Below are 23,972 nucleotides of genomic sequence, written 5' to 3'. Positions count from 1 at the left end.
TACTATTAAAACAATATGGAGAAAATATTTGAAACAAAGCAGGTGACAAAGGATTAATCTCCAAAATATACAAGCAGCTTATGCAGCTCAATATCAAAAAAACAAACAACCCGATCAAAAAATGGGCAGAAGACCTAAATAGACATTTCTCTAAAGAAGATACACAGATTGCCAACAAACACGTGAAAGGATGCTCAACATCACTAATCATTAGAGAAATGCAAATCAAAACCACAATGAGGTATCATCTCACACCGGTCAGGATGGCCATCATCAAAAAATCTAGAAACAATAAATGCTGGAGAGAGAGGGTGTGGAGAAAAGGGAACCCTCTTGCACTGTTGGTGGGAATGTAAATTGATACAGTCACTATGGAGAACAGTATGGAGGTTCCTTAAAAAACTACAAATAGAACTACCATATGACCCAGCAATCCCAGTACTGGGCATATACCCTGAGATAACCATAATTCAAAAAGAGTCATATACCAAAATGTTCATTGCAGCTCTATTTACAATAGCCAGGACATAGAAGCAACCTAAGTGTACATCAATGGATAAATGGATAAAGAAGATGTGACACATATATACAATGGAATTTTACTCAGCCATAAACAGAAACGAAATTGAGTTATTTGTAGTGAGGTAGATGGACCTAGAGACTGTCATACAAAGTGAAGTCAGAAAGAGAGAAACAAATACCATATGCTGACACATATATATGGAATCTAAAAAAAAAAAAATTCTGAAGAACCTAGGAGCAGAACAGGAATAAAGATGCAGACATAGAAAATGGACTTGAGGATACGAGGAGGGGGAAGGGTAAGCTGGGACGAAGTGAGAGAGTGGCACGGACATATATACATTACCAAATGTAAACTAGATAGCTATTGGGAAGCAGCCGCATAGCACAGGGAGATCAGCTCAGTGCTTTATGACCACCTAGAGGGGTGGGATAGGGAGAGTGGGAGGGAGACGCAAGAGGGAGGGGATATGAGGATATATGTATACGTATAGCTGATTCACTTTGTTATACAGCAGAAACTAATAAAGCATTGTAAAGCAATTATACTTCAATAAAGATGTTAAAAAAAGTTATTTCTACCATGTAATAATCTAATAAATCAAGAAGTCAAGATTTAAAAAACAAAACAATATGGAGTTTCCTTGAAAAATTAGAACTACCATACAATCCAGCAAGTCCACTCCTAAGTATCTAACCAAAGAAAATCCAAACATTAATTCATAATGATATATGTACTCCTATGTTCATTACAGCATTATTAACAATAGCCAATAGCCAAAATATGGAAGCAATCTAAGTGTCCATCAATAGATGAATGGATAAAGAAAATAAATATTCCATTCCACACAATGGAATAATATCTTGCCATTTGCAATAACGTGCATGAATCTAGAGGGTGTTATACTAAGTGAAGTATGTCAGACAAATGCCATGCTATTTCACTTATATGTGAAATCAAAAAAAGCAAATTACCAATCACAACAAAACAGAAACAGACTTATAGGTACAAAGAACAAACTGGTGACCCAGAGGTGAGGGACATGGGGAAATGCATGAAACAGATGAAGGGGATTAAGAGGTACAAGCCTCCAGTTATATAATTCAGGCATACCCCATTTTATTGTACTTCATGTAATTGTACTTTGTAGATATTGTGTTTTTACAAATTGAAGGTATGTGGCAACCCTGCATTGTTAGTTGATGTTTAGCATGTTTTATCAATAAAGTATTTTTAAATTAAGGTACATAGATTGTTTTCTTAGACATAATGCTATTGTACACTTAATAGACTAAGACATAGTGTAAACATAATTTTTATATGCACTGGGAAAACCAAAAAATGTGTGTGACTTGTTTTATTGCAATTTTTGCTTTATTGTGGTGGTCTGTAGTCATAACCTGCAGTATCTTTGAGGTATGCCTGTAAATAAATCAAGGGTATATAATGTACCTCATTGGGAATACAGTCAACAGTATTATAATAACTTTGTATGGTGACAGATGGCTTATGAAGATCATTTCATAATGTATATAATTGAATTGTACACTATGTTGTACACCTGAAACCAATATTATATGTCAGCTGTACTTCAATAAAACTAATTAATTAGTTAAAGAGGATTGAGCCACAGGGGCCAGGAATGCCCCATCACCACACATCTAATAAGCAACTTTCTGGTTTAACACCTATGACAAATCTAAAGCTAGAACCACCAATTCTTCTGAACCTTGAACTTTCCGTGTTTTAAAGATTTACACACTTAGCAACTTTCAAATACACAATATAGTGATATTAACTATAGTCACCATTTTGTACATTACATCCCCAGGACTAATTTACTTTGTATCTGAACGTTTGTACCTTTTGACAGTCTTCACCCATTTTACCCACCCCAGACTCCCTGCCCCGGGCAACCACTAGCCTGTTCTCTGTATCTATGAGTTTGGTTTTGTTTCTTTATATTCCACATAAAACTGAGATCCTACAGTACTTGTGTTTCTCTGTCTGACTTATTTCACTTAGCATAATGCCTTCAAGGTCCACCCATGTTGTCACAAACGGCAGGATTTCCTTCTTTTTTCTATGGCTGAGTAATATTATATATCTGTGTCTCATATTTTCTTTAGCCATTCATCCATCACTGGAGACTTAGGTCATTTCCATGTGTTGGCTATTATAAATAATGCTGCAGTGAACATGGGGGGATATATATTTTTTCATGTTAGTGTTTTTCTTTCCTTCAGATATATATCCAGAATCGAATTTGCTGGACCGTGCAGTAGTTTTATTTTTAATTTTTTGAGGAACCTTCAAACTGTTTTCCACAGTGGCTGCACCAATTTACATTCCCACCAACAGTGCACAAGGGTTTCCTTTTCTCCACATCCTCACCAACACTTGTTATTTCTTATCTTTTTTGTAATAGCGATTCTAACAGGTATGTGGTGATATCTCATTGTGGCTGTGATTTCCATATCCTTTATAACTAGTGATGCCGAACACTGAACCTTGAATTTGACCAGAATGTTTAGAACCCAAAGAAGTTGAGGAACCACTCAAAGATGTTCAATCCTTGCAGGTACTAAGGAGTTGTTCTCTTAAGGAACAGTGGGCAGATCCACTAGGAAGGCAGTGACTGGGCTTGGGGCTTTCCCCCATCAGGTCCTTCTCCCTCTTGTTTCCCTCCATTCAACCAGTTTCTACTTTATAGATGAAGAAACAGGCATGATAGGGTTTTTTAATTTGTTTAAAGTCACACAACTAGTAAAGGTGGAGCCAGAATGCAAATCCAGGTCTGTGGAATTCACCTCCTTCTCATCATTAATTTTGCCAAAATTAAGCATGCATGAGGCAAAAGGCCAGCACGGGGAGCCGGGAAATGGCAGGTCTCCCTATACCCTAGCCTGTTTATCCCCTTTCTGAAGGTTTGTGGGGTCCTGTCCAGGATTACTGGGGCAGATACATCTGAGCATGCTCCAGGCTCTCTCTGATGTAGAGATTTCGGCAGATTTCCAGAGAGGTCACCAAGACACAGAGGCCACCCTGATGCCATGGTTAATTATAATAGCAAACATGCATAGTGGGCTTACTGTGTGCGGGCGTTGACCTAAGCTCTTTACCCATATGAACCCATTCGATCCTTTAACTCTGTGAGGGGGGTACCATCATTATCCCCAAGTTTACAGTTGGGGAAACTGAGGTACAGAGAGATCAATGAACTTTCCCAAGTTTGTCGAGGTGGTGAGTGGTGGATCAGGTTTCCAACGGTGGCACGTGGCACTCCGTCTCTGTACCCCTGCTCCCCTCGTTCCGCCTCTCCACGCCCAGGAGCACACACTTTGAAGCTACATTGATATATCAGGTTCAAATCCTGGCTTTGCTATGAAACCTTAAGCATGTCCCTTAAGTTTTCTGGACTTGTGTCCTCAATCACAGTAATGAGGATGAAAAACGTGCTTCCTATAGGGTTGTTGGGACATTAAATGACTAAAGCATGTGAGTCACCTGGCAAGATGCCTGACACATAGTAAGTACGGGATAAATGCTGGCAGATTTTGCCATCGGATGGATTTAAGCACCCAGTAAACCCCTTAACAGGTGGCTCCCTCCTGTGGTGTGTAGAGCCACCTCAAGAGCTAGGTGGGTGGTGGGGAGGTGCAGGGGTGCGAGGGAGAAGGAACCTTCCACTTGGGGCTCTGAGGCTTGGAGCTGGTGAGCTGCCAGAGGATGAAGGAGTCCAGCAGACCCCACCTCTCAGCTCTGCGTAAACCAAAAAGGGGGTGCTTGATTTGGAAGGGAAGGAAGGAGAGAGAAACCAGACTGAGCTCGCAGAGGGACAAAGCCAGCTATCTCCACAACTCTAACTGCTGTTGGCTCTCTGCGTGGTTCCTTCCAGAGCCTGGCACTGCATGTCAATGAAGCTACCTTCCACACCCTTGAACACTGGGGACTGTAGCCTCCTGAGTCTGGACGAGGCTGGTCTGAGCCACTTCCCCCCTGGCTGTCAGGTCCCTGCCCTTGGAAACCTGTCCAGGCTCAATCTTGCACACTCCCCAGACGCCTCTGCCTCTGGAAGCCTCAGACGCCCTGTGACTATTGAAGGGAACCCATGGATGGCTTGGGAGGAGATGCAGGTCTGTGGTCTGTCCACACCTGCCCCCAGACATGACCTCAGTGAGAGAGAACATTTCCTGGAATGTTAGAGATCAGGAAGAAAAAGAGCCCAAACTCATGGAGTTGAGGACAAAGCCCCAGTGCAAACCTGCAACCGTGTTAGAATAACAGCTGTTAGCTGAGTGCCAGATGCAGGGCTCTACTTGTGCACTCTCTGTTAAGCCTCAGAAGAACCCCATGAAGCAGGTATGATTAGGACTCCCAATTTGAGGACAGTGAAAAAGTCCAGAGAAGTGAAGTCTCTGATCCCAAGTCACACAAGGAGTTGGCTGCAAACCCAGGTCCAACCAAGTCCAGAACCCTTGCTCTCAAGCCGTGTCTCTGCACCAAATTCCTGGCACCAGCCCCTCTTCTCTGCTCACATGTCTCAATCCTGCTGCAGCTATAAATCGAATATCAGAGCCTGCCACTTGAATGAACTCCCTGTAATATTGTCAGTGCTTTTTAAAATCAGAAGCAAACAGGAAAACAGAGTTTCTCCAAAGTTTAATTAATTCAACTCAACTCAACAAATACTTTTTGAGTATCAAGTCAGTGACAGACACAGGTTCAAATGCTATAGGGAATGTGAGGGGTGTGGGAGGAAAGGGGAGAGGCTAGAAAGAGGGAATAAAATGGGGAAACACTCAGTCCTTGTTCTCAAAGAGCTTTTTATCTGTAGGTGAAAACACCAAGTGATCAGAACTGGACCTACAAAAGTTTTTTAAACAACTTAGCCGGGAAGAAAAGATAGATAAAAATATTGTCCAAAATGAACACGAGCCAGGCTGACATTTCCCTGGGCTCAAGTGTCAGACAGTGACACACACGCCCCAGTCTCCCCGGCTCTACTCTGCCTCACCATGGTAACCGCCCGCCGGGGGGCCCTCATCTGCCAGATGGTTTTTTTTTTTTATATGCTCTGGATGTAGCCAGAGAGGAGAAGATGGATGAATGGATGGCTGAAGTACCCTCAGTCTCTCTGCCGCCCAGCAACCCCAAATGTGTCTCTCAAAATGAGTCCCCTTATAAGCAACACATCTTGAGAAATCTGTGTATCAGAAGATGTACACCTGAAACAGGTGCAGATCAAAGCCCAAGTATCCCAGCCCGGGGGCAGCCCTGGGTGGTGTATTCGTTTGCTTGGGCTGCTGTAACAAAGTACCACAGACGGATGGCTTAAACCACCATTTATTTTCTCACAGTTTTGGAGGCTGGAATTCCAAGATCAAGGTATCTGGCAGGTTTGGTTTCTCCTGGCCTTAATCACCTCTTTAAAGGCTCTATCTCCAAATACAGTGATATTCTGAGGTAGGGAATTATGGCTTCCACATATGAATTTGGAGGCAGTGGGGGTGGAGGGACACACTGTTCTGTCCATAACACCAGACATTGCTCTAATGACTTTATTTCTGCTTCTTCACTTGTTCTTCACAATAAGCAAAGGGTTAAGTACCATGATTATTAGGTAAAGAAACTTGTTCAGAGAATTTAACTAACTCTAAAGCTCTCTAGCTAGAAAAGGCTTGTATCAGTTTCCTATTGCTGCTATAACAAATTGCCACAAACTTGGTGGCTTAAAACTACACAGGTGATTCAGTTAAAATAAGGCCAGTGGCATGGGCCCTAATCCAAGCTGACAGGTGTACGCACAGGGGCAGGGCAACGTTGAGCACACGACAAGAAGGTGGCCATCTGAAAGCCAAGGCGAGAGGCTAGGGGAAACCAAACCTGCCAGATACTTTGATCTTGGACTTCATCTTACAGTTGTGTAGTTCAGAAGTTAGAAATGGGTCTCATTGGGCTGAATCAAAGTGTCAGCAGTCTGCATTCTCTTCTGGAGGATCTAGGAGAGAATGTTTTCTTGTCTTTTCCAACTTTTAGAAGCTTCCCCCATTCCTTAGCTCTCAGACCCTTCCTCCATCTTCTTACACTGCATCTCTCGAACCTGTTTTGTCTTTTCCACTAGGCTATGAGGCCAGTGATATTTTTCACCCCTATGTGATCCCCGTGCCTAGAACAGTGCTTGCTTACGTATTGTAGGAGCTCAATAAATTAATTGTTTATTAATTTATTATTAAAAATTACAAACATTAAAAGATGAACGGACAAAGCAGGCAAAGACTAAGAAACTTGGATTATGCCTGGTTCTCCCCCTATTCTACTATGAGAGCTGGAGAAATTTATTTCACTTCTCTGTAGTTCATCTTTTTCATCTGTATTATGACGGTATTTGTCTAACCTTGAGTATCTATGCCAGTTCTAACATTGCATGATTCTCAGCCAAGGTACCAGCAGCTCCTGCTTTGCCTTTATTTTTGTTTTCCTATTTCACAAAGTCTCAAGTTTCCTACAGCTCCAGGGAGCCTAATCCTTGTCACTTGTCAGTCATGTCAGTTGCCACATTGCCTCCGATCCATTCCATACTCTCTCATCTTTCCCAGATTGCTTCCTGGCCTGTGCTCAAGCCATTAGCTCTGCCTTCCTCAACAAGCCCTTTTCATCATCAGAGGCTCAAAGCAATTTTCTTCCTCTGTGAAATGCTCTCAGACACTGCAGCCCCCAGAACTCTCTTCTGTCTTGGCATCAATCACAACAGCGCTCAGAGAATAAAAGCTTCAGTATCACTGCATCAGGAGTAAAGGGACAAAGAGGTTATTCATTCATATAACAAATATTTGTTGAGCAGCTCCTGTTTTCCTGTATTCCACCAGTTTGTGGGGGATATACTAATGAGCAAAGCATCCATAGTCTGTGCCCCAAGGGAATCCGTGTGTCTACACATGGGGGATAACAAGATTACCAAATATAGGGACAGCTCAAATATCACATAGTTAGGGGGTTGGGGAAGATGGGAGAGATGACTACAAAGGAGCAACAGGAAACTTTTGGGGTGATAATACATCAGCATCTTGGTCACGATGAAGATTTCATGAGTGTACGCCTACATCAAAACATCAAAGCGTACACTTAAAATATGTGTAGTTTATTGCATAGCAAGTATATCTCAATACAGCTGCTAAAAGTTAAGTTTTTCTGATAAAGAAGATGAGAAATTTGATGTGTGTGTGTGTGTGAGTGTGTGAGAGAGGAGTGGGGAGAAGGAAAGTGGTAGGAGGCCATTTAAAGAGGGGGAAGGAGGATAGATCTTTTAGATATTTTACCATCTTAAATATCAGAGCTTAGGAATCACATAGACTCACTTTCAGTTTCCATCCTGGAGTCTGAGACCCAGAGAGTTGTGATGGTTTTCCTAAGATCCTGTAAGATCCTCTTTTCTGGTTATTAATACTGTGAATAACAACTACCATCATTTAGGCAAGCACTAAGAACCATGCCCTATAAGAGGTGCTTGAAATCCATTATCTCACCGGTCCTCACAATTTCCCTTCTAAGTAGATATCATTATACCCTTTTGTGAGGAATGAGGAAACAGGCTCAGCTAAACACCTTTCTGAAACCCACATGGCTAGAAAATTGAAGCGCTGTGATTTAAATCCAGGTCACTCTGTGTCCAAAGACAGAGCATTTTTCATTTTACCTAACATTACCTACATATAATTACCTACAAAGCATTTTGATTCCAAGTATAAGGTGAAATTATCATATAAATTTTATATTATAAAACACAGGGAATTTGGGAGTGATGAAAATGTTTTGGAGCTAGATAGAGGTTGTACAACATTATGAATGTACTAAATGCTACTGAACTGTAGACTTTAAGATGGTTAATTTTATGTTTTGTGAATTTCACCTCAATAAAAAACAAAGAAAGAAACATTTAACTTCATTTAAGGTAAAACACATATCTTTCTTCATCATTAAATTCGGTAAAAGGGAGTTACTATTTCTAGCCTGATATTATATTAATAGACCTATTATTTTGAAAGCCCTCTGGAAATTTTTTGAGCTGCAGAATAATAATACATGACAAATTAGCGTGCATTAGCAGTGCAGAGGGTATGGCAGAAAAAGGTGTCAGCTGTAATCAGGGAGGCTGCATGGAGTAGGGTGGGCTGGGAGTTTACCCACCGTATACTTTGGGTGAGGTTTTTTGCTTTTTGAAATCTTGGTTTTCTTAAAATCAGAATGATACAACCTGCTCTGCCTTTATGAGGCTCAAACAAGATCCAGTTGGAAGCTCTTTGTAAATCTAAAAGGCTAAACAAAATTGTGGCGTTATCATTATCATCCAAAACAGTGTAATTTAAAGGAAAGAGCTTCTCTGTGGCCCGGTGGCTGGTAAGGAGCAGAGATGATGGTCACAAAGGATCTGATGAGCTAGTCGTGAATCCGGACAGGCTCCGTGATTCATGTCGCCGATGTAATATGGCAAAAGTCATACTGCTCCAGTTTCTGGGCTTAATACCTATAAAACCGGCAACTTCTGATTTCTGTCTCTTCCTGTCGGTCTTGGAGAAGCCAGTCACCATGTAAAAACTCTGACTATCCCGAGAGCACCCTGCTTTGCGGAAGCCCAGGCCAGCCACAGAGGGAGGCTGCGGAGAGCGACGGAGATGCTGTTCCAGCCATTCAGATCCAAGCACTAGATGTGACAGGGAAGAAACTATTTTGGATATCAGTGGATGTGATATGGAGGAAAAAACAAGGAAACTAGTGGAAAGTTAGAATTGAGACCCCAGATAGATGGCCCCAGTAGAGCTACCTTCAGCTCTTGGGGCTACTCCCGCTGAGACCCCAGTCATTGTGGAGCAGAGATGAGCCATCCCTACTGTGTCCAGCCTAAATCCTTACGCACAGAAACATGAACATGACAAAACAGTTGTTGTTTCACTCCATTGACTTTGGGGGTGGCTTGCTATGCAGCAGTAGATAACTAGAACCCCAGGAGAGAAGAACCATCACGGACCATGGAATCAAGCCAAATTTGATTCCTGGCTCTCCCACTTCCCTTCGCATTGTGTGATCTTGGGCACCTTAATTAATATCTCTGAGCCTCAGTTTCCTCATCTATCCCGAAAGGAATGATCCCACCTACATTGCAGGGTTATTGTAAGAAATATACCAAATGTATGCAGACTTGCAGGCAAGTAGTGGCACTTAATAAATAGCACCTATAACGGTTATCATTTTAGTTCTTGCTGAGTTTTTAGTCCTCCTACATGCAAAAATGGAAACATTTTTGGAAGCATTTCTGCAATTAATTTTTTAGTTTAATTCGGCTGAATCCAAATAGGCTACCAGACTGTTTTCTTAATCAGAACCCCTTTCCCAGGACTGTGCCCTGTTGGGAGCTGCTTTCGGCGGGGGGTACCGCCTCCCATACTGCTGCTGGCATCCTTTCCACTTCCCCCTTTCCCGTTTTCCTTTGAACCTGGGGCTCTGTGTGGGATATCTGGGGGGCCCTATGCTACAAAAGGCTTCGAGAGTTAGGAACTATAGGTCAGGATGACAGGGTGGGGTTTCAGTCCTTTCACCCTTTCTCACTAATTAAACTCCTGGCTGAGAGTCTGGCAGAAGGCATGAGGTTTTGATTTGCAGCCAACTGTAGACTAGGCACTCTGGGCAATCAATGCCTGTGCTGCAGCTGTCAGTCCTGGCCTGGGGGTCTTTCTGGATCTTGGGCGGTGATGTGAATGCCAAACATCCCCCTCACTCCCCTGCTCTGCTCCTTCATTTGCTTTCTCCTGCCATAGCCACTGTCTGGCATGGGGGCTGTGTGTGGGAGCACAGGCTGTCAGCCCCCCTCCCAAGGCTCTTTAATTTCCTGTCCTTCCAAATCCAAGCAGCCTCTTAGGACCTGTTTAGAAAGACTGATTTATCAGTTCCAAATACCAACAGCAGGATTGCGGGAGATCACGAGCAGCGGGGCTAGAGACTGGAAACGTGGTTTCTTTATAAATGTTTCAATTAACTAGACAGAATTTTTCTCCTTCTTTTTCTCCCCCTCCTTTAACAGAGTCCCAGCCGGGAGAACATGAGGGGCTGAGAGCGTGAGAGAGACCCCTCGGGTACCAGGTCTTGCTTGCCATGGCCACGTGAGGAACCTGGGTGGCCCTGAGCCTTGGGACCAACCACCTTCTCAGATGAAAGGTGCTAGAGTTGGCCTCGACCCTTTGAAACAGCAGCTGGAGCACTACAGTCTTGACATTTATTTCCCCATCTTCCTGTAAACACAGTAGCCCCTTAATTAGTGCCCGCCGTCTCTGACGTCAGGCAGCAGCGCTCCTGTGGACAGCAAATCCATTTATCACCAGCTCAAACTGGTCTGGCTTCCAGGAGCAATTGGTGCCCCCAGATGATTTTCTCTGTCTGGAAAGAAAGAGCCAGAGGGAGCCAAGGCAGTGAAAAGAGGAAAATGCACACACCAACAGACCAGCGCTAATTTTCTTGGGAGTTGCTGGCTGTTCCCAGAGCCCTGACTGTAGCTGAGAGATGTGGGCAGGGTAGCCGTGGGCACCTCTTCCCTCTGAATCTTCTGAAAGTGAACTCACATTGATTGAAAGAGGGGCTTCAGAGAACTCTATTTTATGTGTCTGCTTTTATCCCCATTTCATAGAGGAAGAAACTGAGGCTCAGAGAAGTTCTAAGCACCCAGCCTGTGTTCATTCCAGTACAAAAATTACTGTAAAACAATTATTACAGACTGGGTGGCTGAAAACAACAGGAATTTATTCTTTCACAGTTTTGGAACTAGAAGTACAAAACCAAGGTGTCAGCAGGGCTGTGCTCTCTCTGAAGGTACTAGGAAAGAATCTTTTCTTGCCCCTTCTAGCTTCTGGTGGTTGTAGGCGTTCCTTGGCATTCCTGGGTTTATGGCAGCAGAATTCCAATCTCCGCCTCTGTTTTCACATGGTCAGGAGAGAAGGAAGGAGGAAAGGAAGGGAGAGGAAGATGAGGAGAAGGAAGAGGGGAAGGAAGGAGGAAGCCATCAGGACAAGTGGCTCATCTTTCTCTTAGAGACTGCTTCCTAGTTCCTAAGATTCATCCAGCTCTAGCATTGGGTAACAGTTGAAAATCTGCATATAACTTTACAGTTGGCCCTCTGTATCAGCAGATCCAACAACGTACTGTATCATGTAGTCCTGTAGTAGGTTTTTTTATTGAAAAAAACCCACATATAAGTGGACCTGTGCAGTTCAAACCCATGTTGTTCAAGGGTCAACAGTATACTTGTTCTCCTTTGTTCTCCCACTTAAAAAAAAAGATATGAAGTTATGAAAATAATTATAACAATGTATTATTGGGCTTACAGCATTAATAGATGTAATAGGTATAAAAAATAATTCCACAAAAAGGGGGAAAAGGGAATAGAGCTATTATAGGAGTAACATTCTATATCTCACTAAGTTAATTTAGTATAAATATAAAGCTGATTCTGATAAGTTAAGACATGTATGATAAGCTCTAGAGCAACCACTAAGGAAATAACTAAAAAAAAACACAGTAAAAAATATCATTAAAAAAATTTAAATGCTATATTAGAAAATATTCACTCAGTTCTTTCAAAAGAAAGAAGCAAAGGAAGAACAGTGATACAAAAGATATGAGACATAGACAAAACAAGAAGTAAAATGGCATACGTAAATCTAACCATATCAATAGCATTAAGTGTGAATGGATAAGCATTCCAATCAAAAGGCAGAGATTGTCAGACTGAATTTTTAAAAAAATGCTCCAATTATATTGCCACAGGAAACACATCTTAGATTCAAAGATATACTAAACAATCTGGGTATAGATGGTAATTTCTTCAACCTGATAAAGAGCAGCTACAAAACCTCACACCTAATAACACACTTAATAGTGAAAGACTGGGTGCTTTCTCCCTAAGATCAGGAATAAGACAAAGATGCCTGCTTTCATCACTTCTATCCAACATTGTACTGGAGGTTCTAACCACACCATAAGCAAGGGAGAAAAATGTAAGCATGCTTATTGAAAAGGAAGAAGTAAAATAATCTCTCTTTGCAGATGATGAGATTTTGTGTATAGAAAATTTTAAAGAATGACTAAAACTGTTAGAACTAATTAGCAAATTCCCCAAGAGTGCAGCATATAAGATAATGTACAAAAATCAATTGTAGTTCTATACATTTGCAGTGTATAATCTGAAAATGATGCGCTTAACAATTGGTTTTTCCTTTTCAGTGAGAATTAAGATAGGGTAGGATAGGAATTTCTCTCATTGTTCTTTCTGCCTATTGAGATTTAAACTTTTATGGAAATTTCTCCATTCATTGATTTAAAAATACTTTTTGAATGCCTGCTATGTTGCTAATCTGTGTTTGTGTGTACAAATGCTTGAGGACATGTAGATGGTTTATTCTCTTAAGAATTTCAGGTCATCATCAGCATTGTAGCTCTTCTTTTGTGTCATGCCTGTGGTCAAATCCTTGTAGGGAACATATTAGGAAACAAGTCTCATTTTCACCTTGTAAGATAAACTGTGTTCCAACATTTTCTAAGTTACTTCTTTGCAACTCAGAACACATTTTTGCATTGTTCGTAGAGCAGCCAACAAATATCGTTTAACTCTGAGTCTGGCTAAAATGCTGCCTTACTAAAAATATTAAATTTCATTTTGGGAGGCCTTGTCCCAAATAAGCACTACTGAGTGCTCCCATTGTAAACCTATCAACTCTCATAGGAGACATTGTATTTAATTAGTTATTTGCGTTTTTGTGTGTGTGTTCCTTTCTCAAAAGAATGTAAGCTCAGCAAGAACAGGCACTGTGCCTGCCTTGTTCACCTCTGCTTTGCGAGTGCTTAACTACATTAAGCCCTGTGTGTCTGGCACACAGTAGGAACTCAGTGAATATTAACTGAATGCATGAATGGACCCTATTGGCCACCAGTGTTAGTAAATCAGACATAAAACTGAAGCACTGGGGTATGAGACGGCAACATGAGGTGCTAGAATGAGCGCTCTGAGGAGAGGAAGAAGGCCCAGTTCAAATCTCCTATCATTGGTGTAGAGGAGGAAAAATAATTTTCTCTCTACCCTTCTGAGGTCTTGGTTGAGACCCCTGTAATAAAAGGTAGATTAACTAGAGAAAATCAAACAGAAGTTTATTGACATATGTATTTTGTCTGTATCTCTCATGTCTACATAGGAGATACCCAGGGGGAAATGAATAAACTCTCTGAGGTAGCTTACAACCTCAGCTTAAATACCATCTTCAGCTAAAGACAAAAGAAAGAAATGTGTAGAGAATGCCAGTTATGGGAAGGCTATTAGGAAAGTCATTAAAAAAGAGTAAGATTTGTTGTATTGGTGCCTTTTATTAAGGATCTTAGGTCAGCTCTGGGAATTAACCTTTGTCCCTCTGATTTAGAGGGGAGGAGGGATACCTTGTAAATTTATGTCCTGCTTTTAGGTAGATAGGGGAAAGGCAGAGAGCTTTTCTTGTTTCTGCTTCTCCTCAATTGCCTTCAGCTCAGAATAATCCTTATGCCAAGGTGGTATATTTTGGGGTGGCCTATTCCTATTACCCTTCATCTGCAAGCCACGTGTTCTTCAGCAAGTAACTTTTCTTCTCTAAGTCTTAATTTCCTCAGTACAAAATATCTCTAAAGTCCTTCCCAGAGATCAAATGGTATGGAAGAATACTTGAATTTACTTATCTTGTACAATGCTACTTGAAGTGGGACAGGCATGATTAGAGAAAGATAGAGAGTTAGACAGATACTTTCTGGGAGATTCTGAAGGAGACTTCTGAGGACTTTGAAGGACTTTGCAAGTGATGGCACCGTTATTATAATGTCTTCATTTTCCCGGAACACTTATGGCTCTCTTTTCTCTTTAGTTATAAGTGTATCATTAGAGTATCCTTATGCCCATCATTTGTAATTAAGGCCATTTTTGTGCTCATGACAAGTCTGGAGAGAGAGCATTTCATGATATAATGAGGTAAGAGACAGAAAAGGATCTGGGTAAAGGGATGTACGTGTTTGTGTGAGAAGGAGGTGGCTGGTGATGAAGCAAACTGGTTTGTACGCAGCAAATGGCAGAAAAAAAACACAGAAATAATGTTCCTCACGAAGAGGAAGAAAGGAAGTGGTGGGGAAGAAATGGTGAATTAACCAGTTCTCCATACTGTATATCCCAAGGCAATATCACCTCACAGTGATTAGGGGCAAGAAGAAAAGAGTGTATCTCTATGTGAGAGAGATCAGTTACCCTTTTGCTGTTGGGGTTTTTTTGTTGTTGTTATTTTTAACTTTTTGTTAACAGAGGGCAGTCTCTTTTTACTCAATACCTCAATGCTTTTGCAACTGGGGTGCAGTTTTGATGTCTTAATCTAGCGTGGATAACTCCCTCTGTATCCTGATGTTGAAGCAGGAGGCAAACTCTGCGACAGTTGCCTCTGGAAAGGGGGAGGATTCTGGCAGGACCGAAGGCAAGACAACCTTCAAAATGTCTCCCTAGGATAGACCATTTGTCATGGGGGGTCACGGAGGGAGAAGTCTATCCTCCAGAGATATGCCAGGCTGAACGGAAGAGGAGGATGAGGGGAGAGAAGTCTATGGATCTTAGAAAAAAGGGAGTCCCAGATGATGTGTTAGAGCCACAGAGGAGAGGGCCACTGCCTGTGCTGCTTGGAATGCTACAGAGGTGAAGAGGAGAGACCTGCAAAATGAGTGGTACCTTCTGGACTCTAGATTGTCCCAGAAAAATCCCTGTGTCCCAAGCATGGCATGGAAGAGTGTTGCTGAATCTGAAGGGGGTGATGAAGTTTCATTGGCTTGCGGAGAGAACAAGACACCATTCTACATTCCCCAGGCGTCATTAGGCACGAACATATTGGCCCCCGTTATGGGCTGAACTGCGTCCCCTACAAAGATACATCGAAGTCCTAATCTTCAGGTACGTGTGGATGTGATGTTATTAGGAAATAGCATTTTTGCAGAAGTGATCAAATTAAAATGAGGTCATACTGGATTACAGTGGGCCCTCATCCAGTATGTCTGGTGTCTTTCTAAGAGAGAAGCAGACACAGACACAGAGGGAAGACAGAAGTGGAGATTGGAGTTACGCAGCCACAAGCTAAAGAAAGCCTAGGGCTACTCAGAGCTAGAAGGGGCCAGGAAGGATCCTCCCCTAGAAACTTCAAAGGGAGTATGGCCCTGACAACACCTGGATTTTGGACTTCTAGCGTCCAGAGTTACTGTGAGTGAATAGATTTTTATTGTTTTAAGCCACCCAGTTTGTGGCACTTTGTGAAGGCAGCCTTAAGAAACTAACACAGCACCCTAAAAGATCTTGGAACTGTGATACAATCCAAGAGGAGAAACTCTGTAAGAGGAAACAAAATTTTTAAAAATACTTAAATTAAAAAGATTTCCCTCTAGGCAACAGAAAAAGAGAACTTCCCCTCTTCCTCTCAATTTAACATTTTCTTTAGAAAAACGTGATACTATTGTAAATGCTTTCTCTGTTTCTTTGAGATGTATGCAAATCTTTCTAAAAGTTAAATAAGCCACTTGCCAGTTTTGCATCCCAAGAATGTCTTCCTTGGAGGCCTCAGGGCTATCTCTGAACATCAAGGCGGGTGGTGTCTGCATCTGTGGGAGTTTAAGCCTATGCTTGGCTCCATGATGTAACTTTTTGTTCCTCATAATTATGGAAGTTTTATTTTTCCTTTTGGTAAAGACAATTAAACATGAATGTAGTGAATTGTATCTGCCTGGCTATATAAAAGAGTGAGATTTCTTTCTCTTGGCAATTTCCTTAGCAGATTGCCTGTGATATGCATCGCAGTCTGGTTTAATGCTTAGGATTCACTGGGTTGGCACGAAATTTTATATTGAATTATTTCCCTTAACAACTCCAATACTGGAGTGGTATGCCAGACGCTCTGGGTTTGAATCTGGTAAATCTACTCCACTTACAATTGCCTTATGTTGCTATAGCCACTCTGCTTTCTTGTGGTTAGTGTTTGCATTATATAGCTTTTTCCACTCTTAAACTTTTTAGAAAAACGAATCATATTATTTCCATGCTTAGAAGTTTCAGTGGTTTCCCACTCTCAACCCACTGTCTAAATCCCTCAGCATTGTATAAATTATCTGACTGCGATCTTCCTAGCATCATCTACCATCAGGGCTTTGTGGCTGGAATTTTTGACATCCCTATATGATGAGGTGATGTCATATGAGCAGAAAGCTAAGGAAAAAGTGAAACTAGGAAAAGTTTTCTAGTCCTAATGAGGCCATGAACTGTTAGACAGAGGTCTAAAAAACCCACTTCATTTATTTGGTCTCAACTTCTTCATCATAAAAAGAAGATTGTAATAAATGGTCTCTAAAGTACACATCATACATCACTGGTACACCTCAACTGTGATATTCTGTGACCCTAGCAGAATCAAGTTTAGTTTTTCAAGTCACTGACCAGCATGATGCCTCAGTACTTTGGCTGGATGTTCAAAGATAAAAATCAATTTGTGCTTCTCTTTCTACCCCTCTGAACCTTGCAGGAAATATTACTCTGAAGAGAGACCCATGTTCAAATAGTCAGAAGTTTCCTCTCAGGGTCTCTGCAGCATTTGATCTCCCCTCCTTCCTCTGTCCCATCCCCATTCTCTTAATTTCTTAGTTAGAGTTAGCTGGAATGTCATCCATGCACTGGTCATGAGCTTTGTTCCATGGAACCAGCTCTGCATATCCTCCTTGACTGAACCCCTTCATCTGAAAAGTTAAGATTAACTGTAGGATTAGCCTAGAGGAGTACACTTGGCTTGTACGTTTCTGTTGGGAGCCCGATTCCTGCCGCAGGCCTGCATTGCAAGTGATGAATGCTGTGATTGCAGGTTGTCAACTATAGCCTGTCTTTACTTAAGTTTGCCTCTTGGTTTCCCCGAAGAACAAATACTGAGTGAGCCTGGTACCTGAAGTTAGACTAGTCATTCATCTACTCATTCATTTATCAAGTACCTACTATTTACCAGACACTGAATTACACACCAGGGATGCAAAGGTGAATAAATCAGATTCCCTGCACTCACAATCACAGTCTTCCCAAATGCAGGACTTCTTCAGGTGGTCTGTGTCACACAAACCCAGGGAGCACATTCACATTGTGACCACGTGAAGAGTGAGCACAACCACTGCACTGCCTCCCCCACCGCCAAGGAATGGTGCTATGCAGTGGTCCCGCTTGGCATGTTTCTCAGCTTTCAATAACATTCAATTCAGTTTGAAAGTGTGCTTCAGATAAGCCAAGAATAAAATTGTCTTTAACTTGAAAAATTGAAAAAAGGTAATTAACAAGAAGCCTGTTAAAAAGGTCTTGGAAGATAGGGCAGAGTGCAGAAGCAAAAAAGAACTACAGTCTTGCTGCCTGTGAAATGAAAACCACAATCACAGAAAGATAGACAAAATGAAAAGGCAGAGGACTATGTACCAGATGAAGGAACAAGATAAAACTCCAGAAAAACAACTAAATGAAGTGGAGATAAGCAACCATCCAGAAAAAGAGTTCAGAATAATGATAGTGAAGATGATCTAGGACCTTGGAAAAAGAATGGAGGCCAAGATCGAGAAGATGCGAGAAATGTTTAACAAAGACCTAGAAGAATTACAGAACAAACAGACAGAGATGAACAATACAGTAACTGAAATGAAAAATATACTAGAAGGAATCAGTAGCAGAATAACTGAGGCAGAAGAACGGATAAGTGACCTAGAAGACAGAATGATGGAATTCACTGCCATGGAACAGATTAAAGAAAAAAGAATGAAGACAGCCTAAGAGACCTCTGGGGCAACATTAAACGTACCAATATTCACATTATAGGGGGTCCCAGAAGGAAAAGAGAGAGAGAAAGGACCCAAGAAAATATTTGAAGAGGTTATAGTAGAAAACTTCCCTAACATGGGAAAGGAAATAGCCACCCAAGTCCAGAAAGCACGGAGTCCCAGGCAGGATAAACTCAAGGAGAAACACACAAAGACACATAGTAACCAAATTGACAGAAATTAAAGGCAAAGAAAAATTATCAAAAGCAACAAGGGAAAAATGACAAATAACATACAAGGGAATCCCCATAAGCTTAACAGCTGATTTCTCAGCAGAAACTCTACAAGCCAGAAGGGAGTGGCATGATATAATTAAAGTGATGAAAGGGAAAAACCTACAACCAAGATTACTCTACCCAGCAAGGGCCTCATTCAGATTTGATGGAGAAATCAAAAGCTTTACAGACAAGCAAAAGCTAAGAGAATTCAGCACCACCAAACAAGCTCTACAACAAATGCTGAAGGAACTTCTCTAAGTGGGAAACACAAGAGAAGAAAAGGACCTTCAAAAACAAATCCAAAGCAATTAAGAAAATTGTAATAGGAACATTCATATCGATAATTACCTTAAATGTGAATGGATTAAATGCTCCAGCCAAAGGACACAGGCTTACTGAATGGATACAAAAACAAGACCCATATATATGCTGTCTACAAAGAACCACTTCAGACCTAGGGACACATACAGACTGAAAGTGAGGGAATGGAAAAAGAGATTCCATAGAAATGGGAATCAAAAGAAACCTGGAGTAGCAATACTCATATCAGACAAAATAGACATTAAAATAAAGAATGTTATAAGAGACAAGGAAGGACACTACATAATGAACAAGGGGTCAATCCAAGAAGAGATATAACAATTATAAATATATATGCACCCAACATAGGAGCACCTCAATACGTAAGGCAAATGCTAAGAGCCATAAAAGAGGAAACTGACAGTAACACAATAATAGTGGGGGACTTTAACACCTCACTTACACCAATGGACAGATCATCCAGACAGAAAATTAATAAGGAAACACAAGCTTTAAATGACAAAATAGACCAGAGAGATTGAATTGATATTTATAGGACATTCCTTCCAAAAACAGCAAATTACACTTTCTTCTCAAGTGAGCATGGAACATTCTCCAGGAGAGATCACATCTTGGGTCACAAATCAAGCCTCAGTAAATTTAGGAATATTGAAATCATATCAAGCATCTTTTCTGATCACAATGCTATGAGATTAGAGATCAATTACAGGGGAAAAAAATAAAAAAACACAAACACATGGAGGCTAAACAATATGTTACTAAATAACCAAGAGCTCACTGAAGAAATCAAAGAGGAAATCAGAAAATACCTAGAGACAAATGACAACAAAATTATGATGTTCCAAAACCTATGGGATTCAGCAAAAGCAGTTCCAAGAGGGAAGTTTATAGCAATACAATCCTACCTTGAGAAACAAGAAAAATCTCAAATAAACAATCTAACCTTACACCTAAAGGAACTAGAAAAGAACAAACAAAATCCAAAGTTACCAGAAGGAAAGAAATCATAAAGATCAGAGGATAAATAAATGAAATAGAAACAAAGAAAACAATAACAAATATCAATAAAACTAAAAGCTGATTCTTTGAGAATATAAAAAAAATTGAAAAACCATTAGCCAGGCTCATCAAGAAAAAGAGGGAGAGGACTCAAATCAATAAACTTAGAAATGAAAAAGGAGACGTTAACAATGGACACTGCAGAAATACAAAGCATCCTAAGAGACTACTGCAAGCAACTCTATGCCAATAAAGTGGACAACCTGGAAGAAATGGACAAATTCTTAAAAAAATGCAACCTTCCAAGACTGAACCAGGAAGAAGTAGAAAATATGAACAGACCAATCATAAGTAATGAAATTGAAACTGTGATTAAAAATATTCCAACAGGGCTTCCCTGGTGGCGCAGTGGTTGAGAGTCCGCCTGCCGATGCAGGGGACACGGGTTCATGCCCCGGTCCGGGAAGATCCCACATGACGTGGAGCGGCTGCGCCCGTGCACCTTGGCCACTGAGCCTGCGCGTCCAGAGCCTGTGCTTCGCAACGGGGGAGGCCACAACAGTCAGAGTCCTGCGTACCGCAAAAACAAAACAAAACAAACAAACAAAAAATATTCCAACAAACAAAAGTCCAGGACCAGATGGCTTCACAGGTGAATTCTATCAAACATTTAGAAAAGAGCTAACACTCATCTTTCTCAAACTCTTCCAAAAATTTGCAGAGGAAGGAACACTCTCAAACTCATTCTATGAGGCCCCCATCACACTGATAACAAAACCAGACAGCGATACTACAAAAAAAGAAAATTACAGACGAATATCACTGATAAATATAGATGCAAAAATCCTCAACAAAATACTAGCAAACAGAATCCAACAACACATTAAAAGGATCATACATCATGATCAAGTGGGATTTATCCCAGGGATGCAAGGATTCTTCAGTATATGCAAATCAATCAATGTGATACACCATATTAACAAACTGAAGAATAAAAACCATATAATCATCTTAATAGATGCAGAAAAAGCTTTTGACAATATTCAACACCCATTTATAATAAAAACTCTCCAGAAAGTGGGCATAGAGGGAACCTACTTCAACATAATAAAGGCCATATACAACAAACCCACAGCAAACATCATTCTCAATGGTGAAAAACTGAAAGCATTTCCTCTAAGATCAGGAACAAGATAAGGATGTCCATTCTCACCACTATTATTCAACATAGTTCTGGAAGTCCTAGCCACGGCAATCGGAGAAGAAAAAGAAATAAAAGGAATACAAATTGGAAAAGAAGAAGTAAAACTGTCACTGTTTGCAGATGACATGATACTATACACAGAGAATCCTAAAGATGCCACCAGAAAACTACTAGAGCTAATCAATGAATTTGATAAAGTTGCAGGATACAAAATTAATGTGCAGAAATCTCTTGCATTCCTATACACTAATGATGAAAAATCTGAAAGAGAAATTAAGGAAACACTCCCATTTACCATTGCAACAAAAAGAATAAAATACCTAGGAATAAACCTACCTAGGGAGACAAAAGACTTGTATGCAGAAAAGTATAAGACACTGATGAAAGAAATTAAAGATGATACCAACAGATGGAGAGATATACCATGTTCTTGGATTGGAAGAATCAATATTGTGAAAATGACTATACTACCCAAAGCAATCTACAGATTCAATGCAATCCCTATCAAATTACCAATGGCATTTTTTACTGAAGTAGCACAAAAAATCTTAAAATTTGTATGGAGACACAGAAGACCCCAAATATCCAAAGCAATCTTGAGGGGGAAAAAACGGAGCTGGAGGAATCAGACTCGCTGACTTCAGACTATACTACAAAGCTACAGTAATCAAGACAATATGGTACTGCCACAAAAACAGAAATACAGATCAATGGAACAGGACAGAAAGCCCAGAGATAAACCCACGCACCTATGGTCAGCTAACCTATGACAAAGGAGGCGAGGATATACAATGGATAAAAGGCAGTCTCTTCAGTAAGTGGTGCTGGGAAAACTGGAGAGCTACATGTAGAAGAATGAAATTAGAATGCTCCCTAACACCATACACAAAAATAAACTCAAAATGGATTAAAGACCTAAATATAAGACCAGACACTATAAAACTCTTAGAGGAAAACATAGGAAGAATACTCTTTGACATAAATCACAGCAAGATCTTTTTTGACCCACCTCCTAGAGTAATGGAAATAAAAACAAAAATAAACAAATGGGACCTAATGAAACTTAAAAGCTTTTGCACAGCAAAGGAAACTATAAGCAAGACAAACCTCAGAATGGGAGAAAATATTTGCAAACGAATCAACGGACAAAGGATTAATCTCCAAAATATATAAACAGCTCATGGAGCTCAATATCAAAAAAACCCAATCCAAAAATGGGCAGAAGACCTAAATAGACATTTCTCCAAAGAAGACATACAGATGGCCAAGAGGCACGTGAAAAGCTGCTCAACATCACTAATTATTAGAGAAATGCAAATCAAAACTACAATGAGGTACCACCTCACACCAGTCAGAATGGGCATCACCAAATATGTACAAACAACAAATGTTGGAGAGGGTGTGGAGAAAAGGGAACCCTCTTGCACTGTTGGTGGGAATGTAAATTGATACAGCCACTATGGAGAACAGTATGGAGGTTCCTTAAAAAGCTAAAAATGGAATTACCATATGACCCAGCAATCCCACTATTGGGCATATACCCAGAGAAAACCATAATTCAAAAAGGCACATGCATCCCAGTGTTCATTGCAGCACTATTTACAATAGCCAGGTCATGGGTGCAACCTAAATGCCCACTGACAGATGAATGGATAAAGAAGATCTGGTACATATATACAATGGGGCTTCCCTGGTGGCACAGTGGTTGAGAGTCCGCCTGCCGATGCAGGGGACACGGGTCCGTGCCCTGGTCTGGGAAGATCCCACGTGCCGTGGAGCAGCTGGGCCCGTGAGCCATGGCCTCTGAGCATGCGCGTCCGGAGCCTGTGCTCCGCAGCGGGAGAGGCCACAGCAGTGAGAGGCCCGCGTACCGCAAAAAAAAAAAAGTACCTGAAACATATATACAATGGCATATTACTCAGCCATAAAAAGGAATGAAATTGGGTCATTTGTAGAGAGGTGGATGGACACAGAGACTGTCATACAGAGTGAAGTAAGCCAGAAAGAGAAAAACAAATACCGTATATTAATGCATAAATGTGGAATCTGGAAAAATGGTACAGATGAACTGGTTTGCAGGGCAGAAACAGGGACACAGATGTAGAGAACAAATGTATGGACACCAAGGGGGGGAAGTGGGGGCGGGGGGGGAGTGGTGGGATGAACTGGGAGATTGGGATTGACATGTATACTCTAATATGTATAAAATAGATAACTAATAAGAACCCACTGTATAAAATAAATAATTTTTTTTAAAAAAAGGTCTTAGAAGAGTTTCAGTCTTTTAGATTTTAGCTTTAAATAAGTCAAAATCAAAGCTGAAACAGAAGTTCGCACTTGGGCATGTTCTTATTCTGTTTAGTTTCAGACCAGTGTCAACAATTCTGTTTAAGATGCCTCTGGATTGACATTTCCCCAAATATGTTCCATGAAACACATATAGAAGAGTTATTTGATGAAAAGGTTCTGAGGTTAAGTAAGTCCGGGAAACACGAGGTCAAATAGGTTTCTTTATCGCAAAGTCTGGGAGAGATGGATGTGCTAATGAGAAGTGTGGGTCTCTAAGAGAAGGAATAGTGTGTTATATTAGATCAACAGAAAACACTGTTTTCAGGAAGCAGATCACAGGCCCGGTCTTCTGTTAAAGCCGTTTTGGGAAGTCTTCCAGATGATCCTTTGACCTTGGCCAGGATCACCTGTTAATGTGTGTATATTAGTGGGGGATGGAGTATATGGCAGCAAGCAGAACTGGGTTGGGGGCAGAGCACAGTGTGTCCTTTAGGGAAAA

The sequence above is a fragment of the Phocoena sinus genome, chromosome 1 (assembly GCF_008692025.1).
Source record: "Phocoena sinus isolate mPhoSin1 chromosome 1, mPhoSin1.pri, whole genome shotgun sequence".
NCBI lineage: Eukaryota > Metazoa > Chordata > Mammalia > Artiodactyla > Phocoenidae > Phocoena > Phocoena sinus.
This window is presented reverse-complemented; position numbering follows the sequence as displayed.